This window comes from Pelophylax lessonae, assembly GCF_965119305.1.
Source record: "Pelophylax lessonae genome assembly, chromosome: 2".
Lineage (NCBI taxonomy): Eukaryota > Metazoa > Chordata > Amphibia > Anura > Ranidae > Pelophylax > Pelophylax lessonae.
In genome coordinates, this window is record NC_138769.1 from 639,644,744 (window position 1) to 639,668,948 (window position 24,205).

At 44.5% G+C, this 24,205-nt stretch overlaps 1 long non-coding RNA gene across 1 annotated transcript in view; it reads left to right on the top strand.

Moving 5' to 3' along the window:
* Nucleotides 1-24,205, top strand: part of LOC309545403 — a 192,478-nt gene that overhangs the window by 120,873 nt on the left and 47,400 nt on the right. Inside the window, exon 2 of the long non-coding RNA XR_014224892.1 lies at nucleotides 17,705-17,776. This is a non-coding gene — a long non-coding RNA (uncharacterized lncRNA). The remainder of the gene's footprint in view (nucleotides 1-17,704; nucleotides 17,777-24,205) is intronic.

A 24,205-nucleotide genomic window follows, 5' to 3' on the forward strand; every position in this document is an offset into this window, starting at 1 on the left:
CTGCACTCCGGTACCAGTTCCGTCTAGGCTTGTCCGAAGCACTGAAGGACGAATTGGCCCGGGTGGGCATCCCCGACGCACTAGAGGATTTGATCTCCCAGGCCATTCAAATCGACCGTCGGCTCCGAGAACGCCGGGCGGAACGATCAACGCAGCAGTTTCGGCCAGCCTGGATGTTGCCACGAGTAGCACCTCCTGTACACTTCCCTTCCGCTGGGGCAGTCTCTCCCAGCCCTGCTCCCGCCAGAGCCATGCCTGATGCTCCTGAACCCACGCAACTTGGGGTCATGCAGCCTGTCTTGTCTCCGGAGGAGAGACGTCGCCGCTAGCTGGGTAATCTTTGCCTGTATTGCGGAGAAGCTGGCCATTATGTGCGCTCCTGCGCAGCGAAACACCATAAGTCTTTGCCAGTCTCGCCCCCCAAGTTGTGTGGCATCAGTTACCTCCACCTCCCACTTAGCCTTTCCTGTGTCTTTGCAACTCCCAGAAGGACCCGTCCAGGTTACAGCAATCATTGACTCGGGAGCCTGCAGTTGTTTCATTGACCGTTCCTTTGCGGGACAGCAAGTCATACCTCTCCAGACCAAGACCCAGGACCTCACTATCTTCCTGGCCGATGGCTCCCACATCAACTCTGGACCCGTGACCCAAGAAACCCTTCCTCTTCCAATGGTCTCTCCATCTGGCCATAAGGAATTGATACGTTTGGATGTCATCGCATCTCCCTTATTTCCCATTATCCTGGGATTGCCATGGTTGCAGGCACACAACCCGCAAATCAACTGGATCACAGGAGCCTACCAGTTCCCGTCTCCTTACTGCAGGGACTCCTGTCTATCCCCCCATCCAAGTCCCCCCAAACTCTGTTCTGTCTCGAATCTGAGCCTGATTTATGTTCTGTTGTACCCAAGGCATATCACGACTTCCTGGATGTTTTCAGAAAGCGGGGAGCTGAGACCTTACCTCCTCACCGTTCATATGATTGCCCCATCGACTTGCTCCCGGGAGCCGAGATCCCATTTGGCCGAATTTACCCACTATCTGAATGTGAGCTGGACGTTTTAAAGGACTATGTGGACGAAAGTCTGAAGAAGGGGTTTATCCGTCCTTATCTTTTTTGTAGAAAAGAAGGATCACTCCCTTCGACCTTGTATCGATTACAGAGACTTGAATAAAGTTACCATTAAGAACCGCTACCCTCTCCCTCTGGTTCCCGAGCTCTTTCAGCGGCTCAGATCTGCTGTCCTGTTTACTAAGTTGGATCTCCGCGGGGCCTACAACTTGGTCCGTATTAGAGAAGGCGATGAGTGGAAGACAGCTTTTCGTACCAGGTTCGGGCATTTCGAATATCTTGTGATGCCTTTTGGCCTCTGCAACGCCCCAGCTACGTTCCAACACTTTGTGAACGATATTTTCCGGGATTGGCTGGATATCTTTGTCATAGTTTACCTAGATGACATCCTAATCTTCTCTACATCCCTGGAGCAACATCGCGAGCATGTTCGAAATGTCCTCGGCCGCCTCCGTCAGCATGGTCTCTATGTTAAGGCCGAGAAGTGTGAATTCGAGCAGAGCAGCATCCCGTTTCTGGGGTTAATAATTTCTACAGAGGGTATAGAGATGGATCCCCAGAAAGTCTCTGCCATCCTGGATTGGCCACCTCCATCTGAAAAAAGGGAGTGCAGCGATTCGTTGGCTTCGCCAACTTCTATAGAAAGTTCATTAAGGGTTTCTCTCATATCATCACTCCCATTACTCAGCTCACCAAGAAGAGTGTTCGCTTTCAATGGACCCCCGAAGCCCAGTCCACCTTCTTGGTCCTTAAGAAGCTCTTCACGTCAGCCCCTGTGTTGAGTCACCCGGATCCCACCTTACCCTACCTCCTCGAGGTTGACGCTTCTGAAGTTGCTGTCGGGGCAGTCCTCTCCCAAAGACAGGGAACCAAGGACTTGATACACCCGATAGCCTTCTTTTCCCGGAAAGTCTCCTCTGCAGAGAGGAATTATGATGTTGGGGACCGGGAACTTCTGGCGATCAAAGCCGCACTTGAAGAGTGGCGGTATTTGCTTGAGGGGGCTGTACACCCTATTCTTATTTTTACGGATCACAAAAACCTTGAGTATCTGAGATCTGCAAAACGTTTGAGACCCCGTCAGGCACGGTGGGCACTTTTTTTTTTCAAGGTTTACATTTCATATCACCTATCAGCCTGGGTCTAAAAATGTTAAACCGGATGTCCTGTCCCGGATGTTTGATAGCCCGAAGGAAACTTCAGTACCTGACACCATCCTATCCGAAAAGAACTTCCTACTTTTATTCACAAATCTGAAGGCCCGCCTTGAGCAAGCCTCTGCCCACATTCCTGGTCCACCCGTAATACCCCTGGTGCACAAAAATGGCTTGTTATGGGTTAAAGACAAGATCTTCGTCCCGGAAGAGGTCAGAACAGCAATTCTGGCTGCCTGTCATGATCACACTCTGGCCGGTCATTTTGGCGTCCATAGAATCCTTGACCTCCTGCAGCGTTCTTTTTGGTGGCCTGACATGGAAGAGAGCTGCAGGAGTTATGTACTCTCCTGTACCACCTGTTCCCGGTGTAAAACCGCCAGAAGTAAGGCATGGGGCCTTCTCAGACCTCTTCCCATCCCTGATTGGCCCTGGCAAACAATTGCCATGGATTTTATCGTGGAACTTCCACCTTCTGCAGGGTGCTCTGCCATTTTTGTGGTGGTAGATCGACTCTCTAAAATGGCCCATTTTTTGCCCCTCAAGGGTACTCCCTCTGCAAGGGAAACTGCATGGGATTCCCAGGAAAATCATCTCTGACAGAGGGGTACAATTTACGTCCCGCTTCTGGAAGGCTTTATGTAAACTGTTAAAGATCGAGCTGTCTATGTCCTCAGCCTACCACCCACAGACCAACGGACAAACTGAGAGGACAAACCAAACCCTGGAGCAGTACCTGCGGTGCTTTACCACCTTTGTCCAGGGCGACTGGGTAGCCCTGTTACCATTTGCAGAATTCTCCTACAATAATTTCAAGCACTCTGTTACTGGCCAATCTCCCTTCTTCGCTAATTACGGATTTCATCCCTCCTTCTTACCAGATATTCCATGTGAATCCGGAGTTCCTGCAGTCCAAGACACCGTCAACTTCTTTTCCCGGAATAATAACCTTCTGCGGGAGACCTTAGCCAAGGCCCAAACTGCGTCCAAAAGGATCTTTGACAAGAGAAAGAAGGGAGAGTTGATTCTTCAACCTGACGATCGGGTCTGGCTTTCCACGGCTAATCTCCGCCTAGCCTGTCCGTCCAAGAAACTGGCTCCCAGATTTATTGGTCCATTTCCAGTTAAAAGGAAACTCAATGATGTGTCCTATGAACTATCCCTACCCGATACCCTTCGGATCCATCCCATATTTCATGTTTCCTTACTGAAGCCCGTGATTCCCGATAACTTCCCTGGTAGAAGTTCAGATACCCCAGAACCTGTGTTCGTGGATGGAGATGTGGAGTATGAGGTTGAGGCTGTAGTGGACTGTCGAAAGAGAGGCAACCAGCTACAGTTTCTCATCAAATGGAAGGGTTATGGTCCGGAAGAGAACTCCTGGGAGCCTGAACGGAACGTCCATGCTGCGGACCTAATCCAAGCATTTTTTCGTGCTCATCCACAAAAAAGGAGCTTGTTGGGCACCCGGAGGTTGCCCTTAAGGGGGGGGGGCAATGTTAGGAACCTGTCAGGAAGGCTCTGGCAGTGGATGAGTTAAGACTCACAGGCTATTCCGGCTCCACCCCTCTCATCTAGAAAGAGCTCTATTTAAGCTGGATCAGCACACAGGTTCAGTGCTGTCTTGTCTTCAGCTCCTGCCGTTGTTCCTGAACCTGTGACCTGTTTGCTGCTGATTTCCTGTTGACCTTTTGGCTTGTTCCTGACTCCGCTCGTCTGCTGCCCGTCCTGACCCCGGCTTGTTTGACCATTCTCTCGGATCTCCCTTGTCTGTTTACCCGCCTTCTGACCTTGATCGGTTCACCCCTGGTGGGGCGACCCTGAGGACCGCGACCTGGTATCCACACGCAGCGAACTCCATCCTCACCACTAGAGGCTCTGGCGAAAACCGGTGGATACTTAGACTCCGCACCTCAGGCTAGCCTGTGTCACTTACCTTGGGGGTTCCGTCCAAGCTCCGCCCTCTAGCGGACATCGGGCCTATCTCTGTCGCCAGGTTACTACCAGCACCCTAACAGACGCATTCCTCCATCCAAGCTTGTCCTGTGTAGAAACAGGTTTGTCAAGGTGAGTCAGCACTTGCTGCATCTGCCAGAAGAGCTCCACTTCCATAGCTACGGGTGGAGATGGGAAAAGCAAACTGTACTGTGCCCCATTGCTGACACTTTAGCCAGGATTTCAGGATTGTCGGCTATTACTTCTGGAAAGTCCCAGGCAAAGGGAGCCCAGCCCTGCTGCTGAACAGAGTCTAGCAGCTCCCATTCCTGAACAGCTAGGAAACTGCATATCTTCCAGTGCCCAGCGCACTTCCGATATGTTCAGAATCTGTTCTCCGTAATCCATGATTTCCTCCAACCGACACTCAAGATCGCTCCTAAAGTCAGGGTCCCATGAAAGCTTCCTGTACAACATCCCTAGGCCACCGTAGCCAGAGCCTTTTGTTGGGCTGTCATCCGCTGCACAAAGGTATGGTTGGGATACATGCCACCGGTGGGCGCTGTAGCTCTTGTCCAGCCGCATCTCTGCCGGGCCAGCCTGCTTAACTCAGCTGTCCACTCCTTGTGCAGTTGTTCTCCCAAAAACAGCACCTGCAATCCATACTGTGACCAGTACCTTTCCTGGGTGGAGAAAATAATTTTTTCCTGGCAGTGCTGCTCTCGGTGCAGCTCTTCCTTCCAGAGTTGCCAGCAGACAGAGTCAAACCATCCCAGCAGGACCTATGTTGGCACTGGTCCTCTATGCTTAATCCACATCTCTTCTTACGAACTCCTCTTCCATGGGGGCTGGTATCTATACCTCTCCTCTTCTGTTAACCGGACCTCAGATCCCGGGGATGGTTTTGAATGTCCCAGACTTCAGGAAGCATTCCACTGCTGCCACCAAATGTGACAGAACCGTCAAGAACCCAGCATGAGTGTTTCAGTCATTATACAGCTTCCTCCAGTCTGAACATAGGAACCAGATAATATAGCTGACCATACAAGACTAGCCAAGACAATAAATTGTATGAGAACTGGAACTGTTTTTTTAAAACTCACACAGAGTTTATAGTACACCACATCAGGTGAGACTGATCACATTATCATTTGCAAAGAGAACTGTATATAGGAATATAATTAACATAACTAAGGGAACAACCAACATATACTATATGCTAATCCACCTCTAGCAACTAATAGCTGACAGTGATATAAATAACATGACCTAATTAACTAGTCACTTAAACTAGCCTAGGTGGAGTGCACACAATACTAGCAGACAGACAGAAACAATAGGTGACCAAATTAACAATAAACACTGGGAGAGACACAATCTTGTGTATTCTGTCCAATAGATGTCACCATACCATGTCCCGGCAGTCTGATAAATGTGGAATAAATGTATCTTCATAGATCTCCTGAGGATTATGGTTGATAAATATTTCTGTCCCATGTGAAGGAGCCTCTCCAACCCAGTCTGCAGGAGGCCCATCATATTTCCTCTTACCATTAACCTGTAAAAAAATATTATTATATCTTTCCATCCACTCCAGAAGGAAAGCTTTATTGTCCTTGTTCAGAGAAGAAATCCAAGCCTCGCTCTAAGCTTCCAGTACGTGTCCATCATTAGAGAATGATCTGCTCTCTCCATGGGCCATAATCAGTGGGTAGGAAGCTTGCTAGTCCTCTCCAAAAGCCCCTATCCTGGTTGCGTCTGTCACACAGGCAAACTCCCTCCTTACCAGTACAGACCTCCTCCCTTCCTCACCAGTTAAGATCCCTCTTCCAGTATAGACATCACCCCCAGTACAGACCTCCTCTCTCCCCTAAAGTATAGAGCCCCCCTCCAGTACAGACCTGCTCCCTCTCCATCAGTACAGACCCGTCTTTTAGTACAGACCCCCCACCACCACCACCAGTACAGAGGCCCCTCTCCAGTACAGACCTCCTTCTTCTACAGACCTCTTTGTCCCTTAAGCTTACTCACTAAGAAAATGGAGAAATACAGTGGAATCATATGGTTGGAGCAAAGGAGGAGCTTCCCTCAGCTTGTTATATGAATTCAAATAAAAGATTCCTTTCACTATCCGGCATATTCTTGTAGTGCAAAAAAAACACCTTTTCCAAATGCACACTCAGCAAACCATGAGCTGTAATAGGTCTGGTCTGGTTAAATGCTGCATTTTTCCATGCTGCACTGGAGATCACACTAGCATTTCGGTGTATGTGGGGCACATAGTGGTGATCTGCATTTTGTGGTGCAGAAAAGTACAAGTCAATGCATAAAGTGTGAACATACCCTAAACAAAGAAGCCACAGTGGACTTCTGAACTCATCTCTCTGTTATTCTGCTCTCCTCCTTTCACCATTCTTGGTATTAGCTCATGAGCACTGCAGGAAACTGATTTGCTCCTTGTACTTTTTGCTTTTTCTGCTACCAGTTCAAGCTCTAATGTAAAGGCGCATTGCAAGAGGCTGATACCAATTCCAATTCAGGTGCTTACATTACTGTTGATTCAAATCTTTGCTGTCTTGCAGAGCTACTGCTATAATCTCTGTAATGTGTTCATTCTGTCTGGATACAATGACGTCATCCTTCCTTTTATTCTTTGATTTGCTGGAATTTTTTTTTTTTTTTTTTTCTACTGGTTGACTTCTGAAGGTAAAGTTGATTTTTACAGCGTATGTGTCGTTTGTGGTGCCTCAAGTCAGGTGGGGGGATTTTATGGGCAGGAGTAAAGATATAGAAAAATAGTAATATATAATATAATGATATTTATTGAACTAAAAAAGGGGAAAAAACAAGATATATACAACATTGGAGTGTGAATGGGTAGAGGCCCATTGAGTGCCAGTGAAGAGAAGGTAGAGTGTGTTTACACGTGAAAATTATGTGACTTCATTGTTTTTGAAAACAGGACAATCCTGCACTGTTGATCCCTGTATGAGGATAGGGATTGGTTCAGAGCGGGTGTCCGATCGGTAATCCGACGCGTTTCGGCCAAGATTAGGCCTTTATCAAGGTTGTATCACCGATTCTATAATTGTTGAGATATAATGTGTGAGTAGCTCAGTAACACTATATATATATATACAGAGGAATTTTTCTTAATTAGCATTTTACATACACTTTTGTATCCGATTTCTTGTGAATGTGTCTTCCCGAAATTTTCTTCAGGTGCTGCAGGAACTATATGCTGTGTGGGATAGACGGATAATTTGAGTATTGGGGCTGGAAAAAACAACCAAAATTGAAAATAATGATTGTAGTAAGTAGTTTTATTTACTTGGGATCTGAGAATTCAATTCAAAGTCCAAAGGGGTCCAGGATATATATAGCAGTAGGACCAATCTATTTTCAATTTTTTTAGGGAAACCAAACACAAAACCTCCAAAGAAACTGAACCAATCAGAGAAAAAACTGGAGGAAGCCAGGGAAAAACGATAATTAATCTGTCATCATATACACTCTCAGATGAACAAAAGGAGGTCCTATCTTTAGGACTTTCCTTCTGCCCAACCACCAGCACTGATACCTTTGAAACCATCAAGGATATTCACCTTTTTGCGAGGAACTTATTATTTAAAAGCTTCTATCAAAAACAACCACAACCAGCACAGAAAACAACCAAATTAACTGCGGCCGAATTTAGAGCCATTCGAGACCTCAATTTGCTTCTCCAAGAGAGCGACCTTGATGAATGGGACGACCTAACCGAATCAGACCTAATGCATGATAGTGATAATGAAGAAGAAACAAACATCCAATATACCATCCTTCAAAAAGAAATCAAGCAAGTTTCCACCTCTCAATACCAATCCCGCTATCGCATTATTTGTGAGACAAACCACCAAAGAGATTGAACAGTTGAAAAAGAAAAGACAGACCTCCAACCTCACCAACAAACAAAGGCAAGCCCTACAAGAATTAAAAGACAATGCCAACATCACCATAAAACCCTCAGATAAGGGTGGTAATGTAGTGATCATGGATAATGAAAATTATAAAACTATGTGCCTTAACATACTTGCCAACAAACAATGCTATAAACAAATTCTCCCTATAATGACGAAAACCTATGTCGTGGCATACCTATCTCGCATTTTCTGGATACCTTATTGGCCTTTACAGGATGCCTTGACTGGCATTTAGAATGGTTATCTTAAACAAAATGTCTTTCGAGTTAATCTCATTTTACTTTGATTTCTTTACATGTGTCACTGAGCTTGCAAAGGCTAAGAATATATCAGATGAACGAAACAGTGGAAATTCCCTATCTCTCAGAATATCAACTCTGTCTGGACAGCTGACCACAAAGCCAATAATATCTTCTAAAAGCCCCTTTGGAACTTTTATTGTGTGTCACCAAGAAATTTCCCTTTATGACAGAGAATCACGATCTAGATTGACATAATGCTTACTATAATTAGTTGTTAACTTTGATTGGATAAAAGATGTTAATAACAACCCATTTCTGTACGTCAGATTGTAATGACAAACCCATATTTGAGTATATATAAACTCCAGCAATGTTGTAATAAATCAGGTCACTATGATTCAGCCATCTTGAGTCTTGTCTGATCTCATTATATATATATAGCTATATATTGTCCGATTTGGTATCACTGACTAACAGGTAACAGGTATTTTGTACCTGAGGAAAAATTCCACAACACCTATGATGAGATTTTCTACTCCAAAGTAGATAAGGCATTCAACCAAGGTATCATTACCCAAACATTGTGGGAATTTATCAGGACCACACATCCTAAAACTCCGACACTATATGCACTACCAAAAATTCATAAAAACCCACAGGAACCCCCCGGACGACCTATTATCTCCGGTAACGGCAGCATCACAGAATCCATAAGTAAGGTAATAGACAGACACCTACGTCCACACGTCCAAGAATTACCTTCATATACCCAAGACACTCTCCATCTTCTGAGAATCCTGAACGATACTACCATACCTGAAGACTCATACCTGATCACTGTTGACGTCGAATCTTTATACAATAATATCCCACACACCAAAGGCCTAAATATAGTTCAAAATATTTTACGCAGCCACAGCGAACATGACCTAAAATTCAACAATTTCATTGTCGAAATGCTAGAATTCATCTTGAACCACAATGTCTTCACATTTGGAGGGAACTACTGCCTCCAAATCTGTGGAGTAGCAATGGGGACCAGTTGCGCCCCCTCCTATGCAAACATCTTTTTAGGATCATGGGAACAGGACTTTCTATCAAAAGAAGAGAATAACATCTACTCGGAGAAAATCCTTATCTGGCAAAGGTATATTGACGACATATTGATTGTATGGAACGGACCAGAAAATATGATACCCAATTTACTCCTTAAAATGAATGCCAATGAACATAACATGTTCTTTACGATGACATACAACAAACACCAGATTTCCTTTTTGGATACTCTTATATATAAAGAACCAACTGGCAAAATATCCATTACCTTATTCAGAAAGGATACAGCAGGAAACTCCATTTTACACGCTTCTAGCTTCCACCCACAACCACTCATCAAATCGATACCTTACAGCCAGTACCTACGATTAAAAAGAAACTGTTCAGATCAAACCAAGTTTCAACTAGAAGCCAATGCTTTAACAACTAGACTGCTTCAGAGAGGTTACACCAAGACCTCACTCAGAAAGGCCTTTAACCGTGCTAACCTGACCAACAGAGAAACACTCCTTTTCAAAAATAAAGAACCTACAACTCAAGAACCCACCACTCGGATCATCATCCGATTCACCAACGAACACAAACAAATAAAAAACATTCTCACAAAACATTGGTCCATTCTCACCGAGGAACCAAATATCTCCAAACTGATACCAAAACACCCTCCTATCACTTTTAGGAAGGCAGGATCGCTACAACAAAAACTGGTTCACAGTGAACACAAAGAAGGGTCTAGAAAAGACCCGTGTAAAACAAAGGGGACCTTCCCATGCGGGAGTTGCGCCCAATGTTATGTAATCCGCCAAACGATAGATACTACCCTACCGAATGGAGATCCTTTCAGACCAAATCATTTTTGCAACTGCAAGACCAGAGGTGTGGTCTACATGATGACCTGCGAGTGCGGGGCTTTCTACATCGGGAAAACCCGACAAGAATTCGGGAAACGTGTGAACCAACATTTACAAACTATGCATGTTGGCAATTTTTACGTTCCACTTGGCAGACACGTTAAAAACCATCACAACTACAAAATGCCAAAGGTCAATTTTATGGCCCTCGATAGGATCCATATTCCATTACGAGGAGGTGATTGGAATAAGATCCTCCTGCAGTTAGAAATGCGCTGGATTACTAGACTTAAAGCGACAGTCCCACCAGGACTCAATGAAGCCCAAAGCTTCCGCCCTTTCCTGGAGGGCTTTTCATCAGGGAAAACTGATTAATTTTCAATATCACCCTACCTTCGATTTTCTCCACACACATAAGACTCTTATTGGATCAAGGAGATTGGGTTACCAATCAAACTGTTTTTTACCAATTTTACTCTTTGATCCCCCCCTTTTTTCTGGAATGCCTGGAATGCTTGACACAATGATCCTCTCCCCTTTACATCTCCCTCTCGGGCCCTATCCCGGCACACTTTGTGCCTCTTGCCTCTATACAATTTACTGCTGCTAATTATCGTTATATTGAGACTTAGGTGATCACTAATGTGTATCACCACCATTTCTTGCTTTTTCTTGCACCACCTATGCGGACTGGCATATAAAACCAACACCAAACAAAAAATTAATATCTTTTCAGATTGGTCCTACTGCTATATATATCCTGGACCCCTTTGGACTTTGAATTGAATTCTCAGATCCCAAGTAAATAAAACTACTTACTACAATCATTATTTTCAATTTTGGTTGTTTTTTCCAGCCCCAATACTCAAATTATCCGTCTATCCCACACAGCATATAGTTCCTGCAGCACCTGAAGAAAATTTCGGGAAGACACATTCACAAAAAATCGGATACAAAAGTGTATGTAAAATGCTAATTAAGAAAAATTCCTCTGTATATATATATATAGTGTTACTGAGCTACTCACACATTATATCTCAACAATTATAGAATCGGTGATACAACCTTGATAAAGGCCTAATCTTGGCCGAAACGCGTCGGATTACCGATCGGACACCCGCTCTGAACCAATCCCTATCCTCATACAGGGATCAACAGTGCAGGATTGTCCTGTTTTCAAAAACAATGAAGTCACATAATTTTCACGTGTAAACACACTCTACCTTCTCTTCACTGGCACTCAATGGGCCTCTACCCATTCACACTCCAATGTTGTATATATCTTGTTTTTTCCCCTTTTTTAGTTCAATAAATATCATTATATTATATATTACTATTTTTCTATATCTTTACTCCTGCCCATAAAATCCCCCCACCTGACTTGAGGCACCACAAACGACACATAAATTGTTGGGATGGTGGCAGAAAACTACTAACTAACTTCCAATACAAGATCCACAACCCTTATCTTTCAATGATTTTTACAGCGTTTCATCAGTGTTTAGCAAAATAGCAAGAGGAGTGTAACATGTTAATTCATACCTGGAAGTCATGGACAGGTTGTTTGCTTCCAACAGCTGGACAGAGTGTAAAAGGGAAACAAAAGAATGAAGGTCCCTTGACCCCATCATCTAGGGAAAATGAGCCTTGAGTGCTGGAAGCTTGGCAACTATGTGGGAGTTTAGGTGGATTTGACGGGATTGGCACGAGGGGATGGAGTGGAGCCTTAACTTTAGAAAAGGGGCTACGCAATGGCACCTCCCACCACTCTGGGGAGAATCTGACGTCACAAGAGTTGACCGCCCACCTGCTGGTTGTGAATTTGTCACAGCTTTGTTGGCGGTTTTACCTTGCCAACGATGGATATTCCCTTATGGGCCATGCCCTCAAGTTTAAGTCTGGGGTCAGTTTAATGCCTGTTTCACACTGATGATGGAGACAGGCCTATTAGACTATCTGTAATTGTTATGATGCTCACGGTATAGACCGTGACTGGCATCTTTATGTGTTAATTTAATATTGTTACAGTTGATAAGTTCAATAAAGCTGTGGCCTTGCTCTAATTCCAACTTAAACAAGTCTGTGTGTCTTTTCTGGGGGGCAAGGTCTTGTGTTTGTAATACCTGGTCAGAATGGGCCTAAGTTTATCAGCAGTCAAGATGAACATGTGCTGCAGGGGGGAAGCGGGGGGGGGGGGGGTTGGCTTGGCAAACCTATTACTTTACTCTATGGACAAAGTACTGGCTTTCTTTAGGGTTGCAAGTAAACCTTTTTGAAGTCCCTATAGCTGGAGGGGCAGGCCTTTCATTCATCCGCTTGTCCTCCATTGGTTTTGTTTAATTTATGGAAACTATAGTACAGCTTCTATTGATGGAGGACGGATCAGAAAGGGCAGGCATAGTCAGCACTCTTGATAAGTGCAAATGATGGGTTCCTCTGCTCAATTAACCTTGTCGCACATGGCGGGGGTAGGGGAAGCATTGAAGAGTGGAAGATTAGCACCGGCCCAAAGCACATGCCCCATTAACTAGAAATAATGTACCTTGTGCGTTTTTTTTTTTATTTTTTAATTGTTGGCTAATATGGGCTTTCATTCTTTAATAGCAAACATTTTTGATAAAAAAAGGTTTTGTGACCAGTTCATTTTGAACAAAACAAAAAGTAAAATGCAGGTAGAAAATAATATGAAAGCACACATACTAAACACTTTGAGTTAGAACTTTTAGATCTGTTGCTTCATTGTAATTCCAGTCCTTTAAATTTTATTTATTGGGGATGTTTCTCCCAAACGACACCACTGAGTCCCAGCACAGTAATCTTGTCTATGATGTCTTTCCAGTGTTTCAAAATCTCATTTGGCACAGATAACCTGGGCCTGTAGCCTGTAGGAGGGTAGAAGCACTCAGACAATGGCTTGCATTAAATATTAATTTCAACAAATACATATACAATATTGTAAACTTTTCAGCTAAGCAAAGCTGGAACATATGGCATTTCACTGAAATAACTGAGAAATAGTGCTAATTAGCAATGCCAATCAGCAGATTTCGTTCACTCTGACATTATGGTAATAATACCCATAATTGCCATTTTAACTTTAGCATCATTTTGACGATTTTCATATTTGTCTTCAGAATTTGTTTTCCTGGTAAACCCTTGTCTACTTGTACCAAAAAATCTTTTTTTTCTAAAAGTTCGAACGGTTATTCTTTAAATAAAGGCCTGTTGTCGGCTGAATACGATTCACGGGACTGCAGATCAAAGTGCACCCCTGTGACCCCCAGGAGAAGTGGGGCTAAAAGAACTTTGACCCTACTTTCCTTTAAGCTAATCTCCAGCTTTTGATATACTTTATTTAGTTTGCGTGGGCCAGCTTGGCCCAAACAAACTGTGTCCCTCGCTAACATGCTGGATGTGCGGTGTAAACTGTATGTAGCTGAGGCTACATACAGCATACCGCACTGTTTTCCGGGTTGGAGTCGAGGCTTCCTATTTCATACCTAAAACACAGTAGAGTGTATCTGATCAGTGCTCAGCCATTCAGAGAAAGCAATGTATTCTAGCAATGCATACAAAGCTTCCTCTGATTGGCTGAGTTAGAGAGGCGGGCTGGTGATATCATACCACGTTATACCAGCTGTATGCATTTATATGACCTCTCAGCGGGTGGGCCCTAATGCCCAGCGGCCGCATATAAGCAGCCCTGTGTAAACAACTTACTATGCTGAGAGCGTGCTCCCTGCATACTCCCAGCACGGTAAGCTCCTGATGCATTGTTGCGATTGGGAGCTTTCTGAACATGTGACTGCTGTGACAACCAATTAGCGGTCACATGCAGGGCCAGCCTTTGGGGTGTGCGAGCTGTGCGGCCTCACAGGGTGCCATGGGCAAAGGGCGCCGTGCGGCCATGACAGCTCACAGATGATCAGGCCGCACAGCGGGAGGTAAGCGGCGACCATGGCCTGGACAGGGCTAACACAGGCCGCGGCCGCTGCTTACCTCCTGCTGTGCAGCTGTGCCTCTGTCTCCTACTGCTGCAGGGCTGAACTGCGTATCACACACAGCTCAGCCTCAGAGACGCCGCCGCTGACAGATCCCCTCCTCCTGTCTCCAGGGACGCCAGAGGAGAGAGATCGTCAGTTCCTCCTCCTCCCGCCCTTCTTCTCCTGGGTCTGCCCCACCCACATTCCCCGGGGATGTGTGGGCGGGAAGTTTAAACAGAAGAAGAAAAGAAAAGCTACAGACAGCCTGAGCCTCGTTCCTTGGGTAAGTAAGCTCTCTTTCCTGGCTCAGTTATAAAACAAATGTAAGGGGGGCTCTGTGTGGGGTGGGCTCTGATGTAAGGGGGCTCTGTGTGGGGTGCTCTGATGTAAGGAGGGCTCTGTGGGGGTCTCTGATGTAAGGGGGGCTCTATTGGGGGGTCTCTGATGTAAGGGGGATCTGTAGGGGGGTCTCTGATGTATGGGGAGCTCTGTGGGGGGTCTCTGATGTAAGGGGGCTCTGTGGGGGGTCTCTGATGTAAGGGGGGCTCTGTGGGGGAGTCTCTGATGTAAGGGGAGCTCTGTGGAGGGTCTCTGGTGTAAAGGGGCTCTGTGGGGGTCTCTGATGTAAATGGGGGCACTGTGGGGGTCTCTGATGTAAGGGGGGCACTGTGGGGGTCTCTGATGTAAGGGGGCACTGTGGGGTCTCTGATGTAAGGGGGCTCTGTGGGGGGGACTCTGATGTAAGAGGGGGCTCTATGGGGGGTCTCTGAAGTAAGAGGGGGCTCTTTGAGGGTCTCTGATGTAAGGGGGGCTCTGTGAGGGTCTCTGATGTAAGGGGGGGGTCTGTAGGGGGTCTCTTATGTAAGGGGGGGGCTCTGTGAGGGCATCTGATGTAAGGGGGGCTCTGTGAGGGTCTCTGATGTAAGGGGGGCTCTGTAGGGGTCTCCGATGTAAGGGGGCTCTATGAGGGTCTCTGATGTAAGGGGGGCTCTGTGGGAGGTCTCTGATGTAAGGAGGCCTCTGTAAGGGTCTCTGATGTAAGGGGGGGCCTGTGGGGGGTCTTTGATGTAAGGGGGGCTCTGATGTAAGGGGGGGCTCCGTGGGGGGTCTCTGATGTAAGGGGGGTCTCTAATATAAGGGGTGCTAAGTTATTAGTGATCATAAAAAAGAAAAGTCCAATGAAGTGCAAGAAAATGTGCAAAAAAAGTGCAAATAAATATTTATGGTGACAAATCTTCAACAGAAGGTGTGCGCCAAAAAAGCACCCTATGTGCTGCTTCCACCAATCACCCCAAACTGACTCACCAGACTTAAATAAAAGCCTATGTATTTTATGGAATCACGCTATGTTGATTCATTTTTTGCACATTGTAGAGGTTATGAATATTTAATTGTTATTTATTTAGTAGTGGTATATGATATGTATACTGTAGTAGCCATGCAGATTTAATTAATAATTTTGCACTGTGCACTTTTTACAACAGAAACAGATTTGGGTGATATATTTATATATCATTATAGGGTAATACTTAAAGTATTTTTGAGCTGTTTTTATCTTGCTGCTGCACCCACTTGCAGTCAATTAGCAGCAATTATACTCTTAAATCATTTTTCAATAGATACAGCCATGTTTAGGGGGGCGAGGGGTGAGGATGGGGGGAGGGGGGGCGCCACGGGATTAGCTTGCACAGGGCATCTGAACACCTAAGGCCGGCCCTGGCCACATGACATGAATGCCCGCTTCTGCCTCCCGGCTTTCAGTTTAGAACTCTTAACCACTTGCCGACCGCCGCAAGTACATATACTGCGGCGGTCAGCCCCTCACAGGCAAAGTGACGTACCGGTACGTCACTAGCCTGTGAGGCTCTGGGGAGCGAGCGTCGCCGCCGGAGGCGCGCTCCCGTGCGGTCACGGACCCCTCCCCGCGTGTGAGCGGCGGGCCCAATGTCCGCCGCTCACTCACGATCGTCCGTGACAGCGGGAGAAAGGCAGGCGGCTAGTGTAAACAAGCCGCCTGTCATCCTCCCCTGTGTAGGAACAGTGATCATACGGTTCTACTATGTAGGACCGTTGATCATTGTTCCTACACCTCAAGCCACAGCCAATCACAGTTAGAATCACGCCCCTAGGGACACACACAGCCCCTCCCTCTCAAATAAAGTTAACCCCTTCACTACCAGTGTAATTTTACAGTAACAGTGCATATATATAGCACTGATTACTGCAGTAATGTCACTGGTAACCCCAAAAGTGTCAAAAATGTCAGTCAAGGGTCCGATCTGTCCACCGCAATGTCGCAGTACCGCAAAAAAAAATCGCAGATCGCCGCCATTACGCGTTAAAAAAAAACAACAAAAATGACAAAAATCTTTCCCTTTGTTAGTAAACGCAATAACTTTTTTGGGCAAACAAATCAAAATACACTTTTTGCGATTTTTTTTTTTTTACCAAACATATGTAGCATAAAACAAATTGGCCGAAAATGTTAAAAAATTTTGATTTTTACATTTTTTTTTGGGAATTTCATATAAAAAAATTTGAAAAATATTGTTATTTTTGCACAAATGACGCTCTTTTTTTGTTTATAGCGCATGATCAAAAAATCGCACAGGTGATCAAATACCACCAAAAGAAAGCTCTGTTTGTGGGAAAAAAAGGGCGTAAAATTAGTTTAGGTACAGCGTCGCATGACCGCGCAATTATCCGTTAAAGTCACGCAGTGCCGAATCGCAAAATACCCCCTGGTCAGGAAGGGGGTAAAATCTTCCGGGGCTTAAGTGGTTAAAGGGCCTAGAGGTGGTTGGCACAAGGGAGTTAATTTATTCTGGCCATTAGAATACATTAACGTGCAAACACTTGTGCCCAAATGCTCATTACCTGAACAAGCTGGTGATGGGGTTCTGTTAGCCTGTAAATACTAAATATTAAAATGCCTGTGAATGCTTATGTGTGCATGGACACATAGGCTAACAACTTTCTAATGGTTAATGAGGACAAATTGATTGACCACATGAACAAGGAAATTCAAAAGCTCAGGATGGAAAATATTTCCTGTTTCTTATCTGACCAAATGGAATTCTAGCTGTTAATGGGGTCCTCAGTCAGGAAAAATCATGTTTGTTGTATTTGTACATTATTGTAAAGGATGAAATATTGAACATTAAAATTCTATACATTGTTATGGTAATCGAACATAAATTTGTTGCAGTCGATCAAAAAAATCTTTGAGTCAATGATGGGCATATTAAATGTTCTGGGGAACTAAAATTTTCACAAAGATTAACAGCATATGGCCAGATTTATGCCCTCTTCCCCAAGGAAATATCACAATGATATGCCTGTTTCAAAGATATATTTATATTCATCCCTGGAAGGCACAATTTAGTTTGTTACATCTTACACCAGCAGACTTACTAAAATCTTTTTATTTTTAATTTTCTTTCCCAGAGAGGATCCAGCATGTGAACGCTGGTGTAATTTCTAACAGATGAAAGAAATCGGATGTCACACTGCATCAAAAGGTAAAGTGCTCCCTTTATATCTTAGCAGTAAAGCTTATGTACTGAGTGTGTCTAGTGTCAGAAACGTAAAGTTGTGGTTTTATTTTCTTTTAATAATAACAAAATATGCTGAATAATTAATGCAGTTCCAAAAGGATTCCTTTCAATAAATGCATGCAACTTTTCAAAACATGAACATAAAAGCAGTGTACTTACCAATGCATATTGCACATTTTTTTTTAAATTCTTTAGTTTTCATTATAGCACAACACAGGGTAAACATATATATTGCCATTTTTATTGCATGTGCTGCACTGACAAAATTGACTGTAAACAGGGATAGGTACATTACTGTATGTACTGCTCACAGGTTGTTATATCTTTATATTCTTTATTAAAGCTGAACCCAGGCAAAGAGCTAAATGTGCTGTTGAAATATTTAAATCTGGTAAAGCATTTGTAAATCTGTCTAGCTACTTTTGTAATTTATGCTTCCAGGTCAGATAGCTCAACCAGGAGAGTAACACCACTTTCAGTAAAAGTAAACTAAAAGGAAAGTAGAACACAGGCAAAGCTTTTTTTTTTTTTTTTCCGATTTGAATAAAGGTAGGTTATAACTAGAGATCGACCGATTATCGGCAACACCGATATATGAGGGGCCGATCTGCACTTGGACCCATCTAAGAGTTCAGCATGTTGAATTGTATAATGCAGCACATCAAAAACAAAATGAATCACAAGGTGAATCATCCCTTTACCAGGCAACAATAACATATGTTTCAGAAAAAAAAACAGGTGGCTAAAATCTGATGGAAGATCCCAACTGCTGAACAGAGTAATCAGAGATAATGGTGACTGATAACCAGCCATTTACAATAGTGTCTGACTCTGGATTTAGGCGGTTAATGTCCATAGTTGAGCCAAGGTACACACTGAAGAGTGACAAATTTTATCGAACTGAAATGCTGCAAAAAATTCACCAAAAGGTCGTTGAAAAAGTAAAGACTATGCTGCAACCAGAGAATGCTGGCAACTCACTCTCATTCACGACGGACTGCTGGTAAGGACAAACAGAATCACTAATGAGTCTTACATGCCACTTCATTGACAGCGGATGGACAAGAAAGCATTTGGTGTTGAATACAAAAGTGATGCAAGGATTCCACACTGGGGAGTACATAAAAAAAAAAAGTTTCTAGGCATGCTAGAAAAATGGGGAATCACCATAGACGAGTGATGCTTGTGCTGCGAGACAGTGGAGCGAACATGGTAAAGGTATGAGACTTGCGGAAGTGTCAGACCTCAGTTGCATGACACACACCCTCCAACTGGTGGTAAATGATGGTCTGTCAAACCAGAAAGCTTTGCTGGACATTATTACCATGCTGAGGAACTGCGCAGGCACCCTGATACAGGCTGCTCCAACATGATGGAACTCAACGCTACACATGTTACAAAGGATGCTGGAGCAGAAGCGAGCTCTCACTATATATTCTGGTAAATATGAACTTGGAGGACATTCTTGTCCTACCGCAGATCAGTGGAACATAGTAGCCAACATTATAGAGATGCTCGTACCCATTGAGGAAGTGACACTGGAGGTGAGTCATTACGACTCATCTGTGATCCCATGTGTGAGAGTCCTGAAGATGTTTCTTCAACAGAATGAAGTACCCAACACACGTGGCATCAAAGCATGTAGGCAGGCCATGAGGGACAGCATCGCCAAAAGGTTTGAGAAGCACGAGGAGAATAAAACTGTTGTGCTTGCATGTCTTTTGGATCCTCGATACAAGAACCATCCTTTCTCTTCTGATGATGTATTGGCCAAGGCAAAGCAATGGCTGACAGAAGATATTCAACAGAAGGTGCAGGAGGTTCCTCCTGACGAAAAGAAAAGTCAAGGACAAGAAGAGAAGGTTTCTGATGAGGAAGAGCAAGATGCAGGAGAAAAATGTTCCAAAAGACAACAGACAGAAGAGCAAAACTGCTAGAAAAAAAAAATAGACATAGTAGACAGTGGATTGGAGTCCGTGTCAGTGGGCTACTGCTGCAGTAGAACGCCACTCACTGCTGCAAAAATGTTAAATCACTACTGCAGTAGTGTAGTAGTGATTTAAAATGATTGCAGTGAGTGAGTGCCCTACTGCAGCGGTAGTCCACTGACTACAGTCCAATCCACTGTGTAGCTGTTGCCTTGCTTTTTTTCTAGTAGTATTGCACTGACTGCACTGGTTGCAGTGAGTGCCATACTACAGAGGTAGTCCCCCACTGACTCCAGTCCAATCCACTGTGACATGTGTAGCTGTTGCCTTGCTCTTTTTCTAGCAGTTTTGCAATGACTGCACTGCAGTAGTGAATTAAAAATATTGCAGTGAGTGAGTCCACTACTGCAGCACTTTATTAAGCATTAATCAGATCAGATCAGATCAGATGATGTGAAATGCAAATGTCCCTGCAATTTAAGTTTTCCTATCAGTTTTTATGCAGTTAAGGTGTGAAGAACGAGGTCTTAATGTTAAAAATGTTAATAAATAAAGATTTACATGTTCAGTAACTAATTTGTGTTTTTTTGGCAAAATTTTACATGTGTGAAAATATCGGCGAAATATTGGTATCGGTAACGAAAAAAACGATATCGGTCGATCACTAGTTATAACCCCTTAAAGGTTAACACCTATTTTTGCCATCTTTGTACCATTGGGGAGATTTACCTTCACTTCCTGTCCCATAGCCATAACAGTAAGTGAGGGGGAGTCCCTGCAAATTAGGGGAATCTTTTGGGGAAACCAAGGTTGCCAAAACTAGTATCCCTATTGGATGATTTCCCCTCTATTACTGTTAGGATGTCAACACAAAATTTGGGATTTTCTTTTTACTTTTGCTTTCGATGATAACAGTAAACATGACAAATAGAGAGGGTGAATCTCCCTAACAGGGACACCGGCAGCAATAATAACTGACAGATGTTCTAATCCCTCTCCTCTGCCTTCAGTTACACTTCAAGAAATACAGTGGTGTCATCTTCCCATTTTGTAGGCTACCGATTGGACAATAAAGGAGCAGCAACACTTAGATAGGTATGCGGTAATGAGACATCAAGACAGATGTAGGTATTTTGTTGGAAGTATGGAAAGTTAATGTAACTGTAATTATTTTTTCAAATATAAATGCCATCGCATTAAACAATATTCAGATAGATTATCATTGATTTCACTGAAAACTGTACCCAAATACTCTCTCCCTCTAGCTCCACAATTCTCTTTTAGGTTTTATGTATAAAATAAGTAAATACATACATGGATTATCTCCAAAAATATATTTTCTCTTTTGTTCATTGACAGACACAGCTCCTGATCGTCTTAGCCATTGGATTATACTGTCCCCTACAGGAGAAGGACACTAAGCAGAAAAAAGTCTGGCTACGCCTATGGGCAGTGCCAGGGGGTATACTCCCTCTCTCTGCTATAGGTACTCAGTTTTTTCTGCCTAGTCAGGAGTAAGGACCTAGTTCCTTTCCGGGATCTCTGTTCCTGGCAATTTTTTTTATTTTTAGATAGATTTTTTTCTTCTGGTTTATTCCTGTGAGATCTACAATCAACTGCCAGACTGGGCGACAGGCTGGATAATCTAGATCCAGTGGGCACCCCTGTCTGGCATGCGCAGACCTCAGCTCAGTGTTAGGTCGGCATCGAAATAGCCCCACTGGACGGGGGGGGCTGGCCTGCGAGTTAAACGCCTCAGTCTCGGCCCGAGTCGCAGCATTCCTCCTGGCCAACAGCACCCCCATTTCGATGGTGATTGGTTCTCTCTGGAGCGGTGCCTGCCTGGTTCCTGGTATGATGACTAGCTGCCCCCCCATCCCCCTGGAAGGTTTTGGGGTGTATGTGGGCCCCTCCATGGGACGATCAGACCCTCGGGTTCCCCTCCTTCCCATCAGGCACCCCCCTTCATCTGTCCCTCTATCATAACCCCCTTCCACCTATGCTGGGGCTGTGTGGGTGGTCTGGTCCACCTCCTGGGGTGGGGGCACGGCGCTATGCTGGCGATGGGGCCGGGGGGGGTGCCGCTGGCAACCCGACTGGCTGTACCTAGTGGGGGCCCCTACCAGGGCCCCCCATCCTGCCTGGGCCTGTCCTTGAGGCCTAGGGATCCCTCCTAGGTCCCTGGGAGCCTTATGATGCCACCCAGGGCTGCAATTGTGTTGTAGCCTTGTACTGCATTGCACGGTGGCCATGTGTAATGTTCCGGTACCTTTGGTACCCTAAATTACACTTTCCACAAGTGTATGCGCCCTACCATTTACTTTTGGAAAGGTGCGCATACACCTTTAAGACTGGAGCTGTCATCACTCAGCGCCGGACTAGATGGCTATTTAAGGCGTCGGCTCTCACTCACATGTGTTCGTTCAAACACCCTTATCTGGATGCTAACCTTGCTTGAAGCTTCCATGCTTGCAAGCTTACTTCGCTGACGGAACCTCGCTGCGCTGATCCCTGTATCCCGCTACTGGATCATCCGCCTCTCCTGAACCACCCTTCGGCTGTATCGCTAATAGTGCTAAGTACCCCGCAGGGGAATTCTCTATAAACTTATACTAAGCTTACACTATCTAGCTCTGCATAGTAGAGACTGTTTATCACATCTGCATAAACTAGATTGCTAGCTCTTGAGACTACTGCTACTTTTCTGCACTGGGTTGATCTCTTTTGTATGTCCACCTGCTATTCTATCATCTGCTATCATACAACATTGTTAAACCTTCCTGCATCCATCTGCTACTGTCTCACCTTCAAGTGTCTATCACCTACCACCTCCACTCAACCTATCCCTCAAACCTTCATCATTGTGTTACCACATATATAAAGTCACTCTAGGAACCAGCTTGCTAATTGTGTGTATTTACTGGCTGAAATAAGACCTTCCACACATGATGAGTCATTGAGGTTGGGAATGGTATCTCAGCATATCTCTTACGTGACAACTGATGTGGAACTATTTCTGCAGCTGAAAATCCACACCATATAAGAAACGCAGGCGCGTTACAGATTGAACGAACCTAAAAAATGGATTCAGCAGAAATAGCCACTCAGGTGACACAATTAAAACAGCAAGTATCTGCGTTAATACACGCACTTGCTGAATTAAAAGAAGACAATCAGGCTCTGTCGCAGCAGGTAATTAGACTGACACAACTTACCTCTGCTCAGTCCCCTGAACCCAAGATAAATCCCCCTTTGGTATTTACAGGCGATCGCAAAAAATTTAGCGAATTTAAAAACGCATGTGAGTTACTTTTTTTGCTAAAACCTCGTACCTACCTTACTGATCACATTAAGGTTTGTACTATTATTTCTTACCTATCAAGCGATCCTCGAGCCTGGGCAGATTCTGTTTTTGAGAAAAACGACCAGCTTCTCAACTCCTATGCCTTGTTCCTGGCAGAGCTCACTAGCCTATATGATGACCCCCAATAGGCAGAGTACTGCTGATCTTCAGTTAAGATCCTTGAAACAAGGAAGGAGGCCTGTGGAAGACTTTGTCGCAGAGTTCAAGAGATGGACCCTTGATTCAGAATGGAATGATGCATCTCTGAAAACCCAATTTAGGCTTGGCCTATCAGAAGCCGTTAAGGACGAGCTCGCCCGAGCGGATCTGCCAAAAACCCTGGATGCATTAATACAACTCAGTATTACCATGGATAGAAGACTACGAGAAAGAAAGGCTGAAAAGATGGGAATGCCATTATCCGTTTCCTCTCGGAGTCTGGCCGTTGACCCCGTTCCTATGGAGATAGGAACCATACGCCCACCGCTATCAACTATGGAAAAAGCCAAAAGACGAAATGAAAATCTCTGCTTGTACTGTGCATCCCCGGATCACAAGATAAACGTCTGTCCCCTAGTCAACAAAAAGAAGGGTGAGTGTTCACATGTCTCTCTAGGAGGATTGACAACTTCATTCACTAACCCCTACATTTCTGTTTTTTTGACATTACAGTGGGACCAGAACAGGATTACTACTAAGGCCATGATTGACACAGGATCTTGTGGAAATTATATGGATATATGTTTTGCTGCTTTAAATAAAATTCCTATTATTTCTAAACTCAAACCTGTCTCAGTAAGTCTTATTACCGGTGTTCCGTTATCCTCTGGTCCGATCACCGATCAGACACAAGCACTTCTAGTCACTATTAACGAGTCTCATAGGGAGACTTCTACCTTAGATTTAATACCATCACCCCACTTTCCCATTGTGTTGGGACTTCCCTGGTTGCACACACACCAACCAACCATAGATTGGAAGAAACGGTCCTTGACCTTCCCTTCTTGTTATTGCGAGGAAACGTGTAACCTCCCGTTTTCCGGGAAGATTCTGTCTGTGGTGACAGATGAGATTGCACCACTATGTTATCAGGATCTTTCTGAGGTTTTTCTTGAGAAAAAT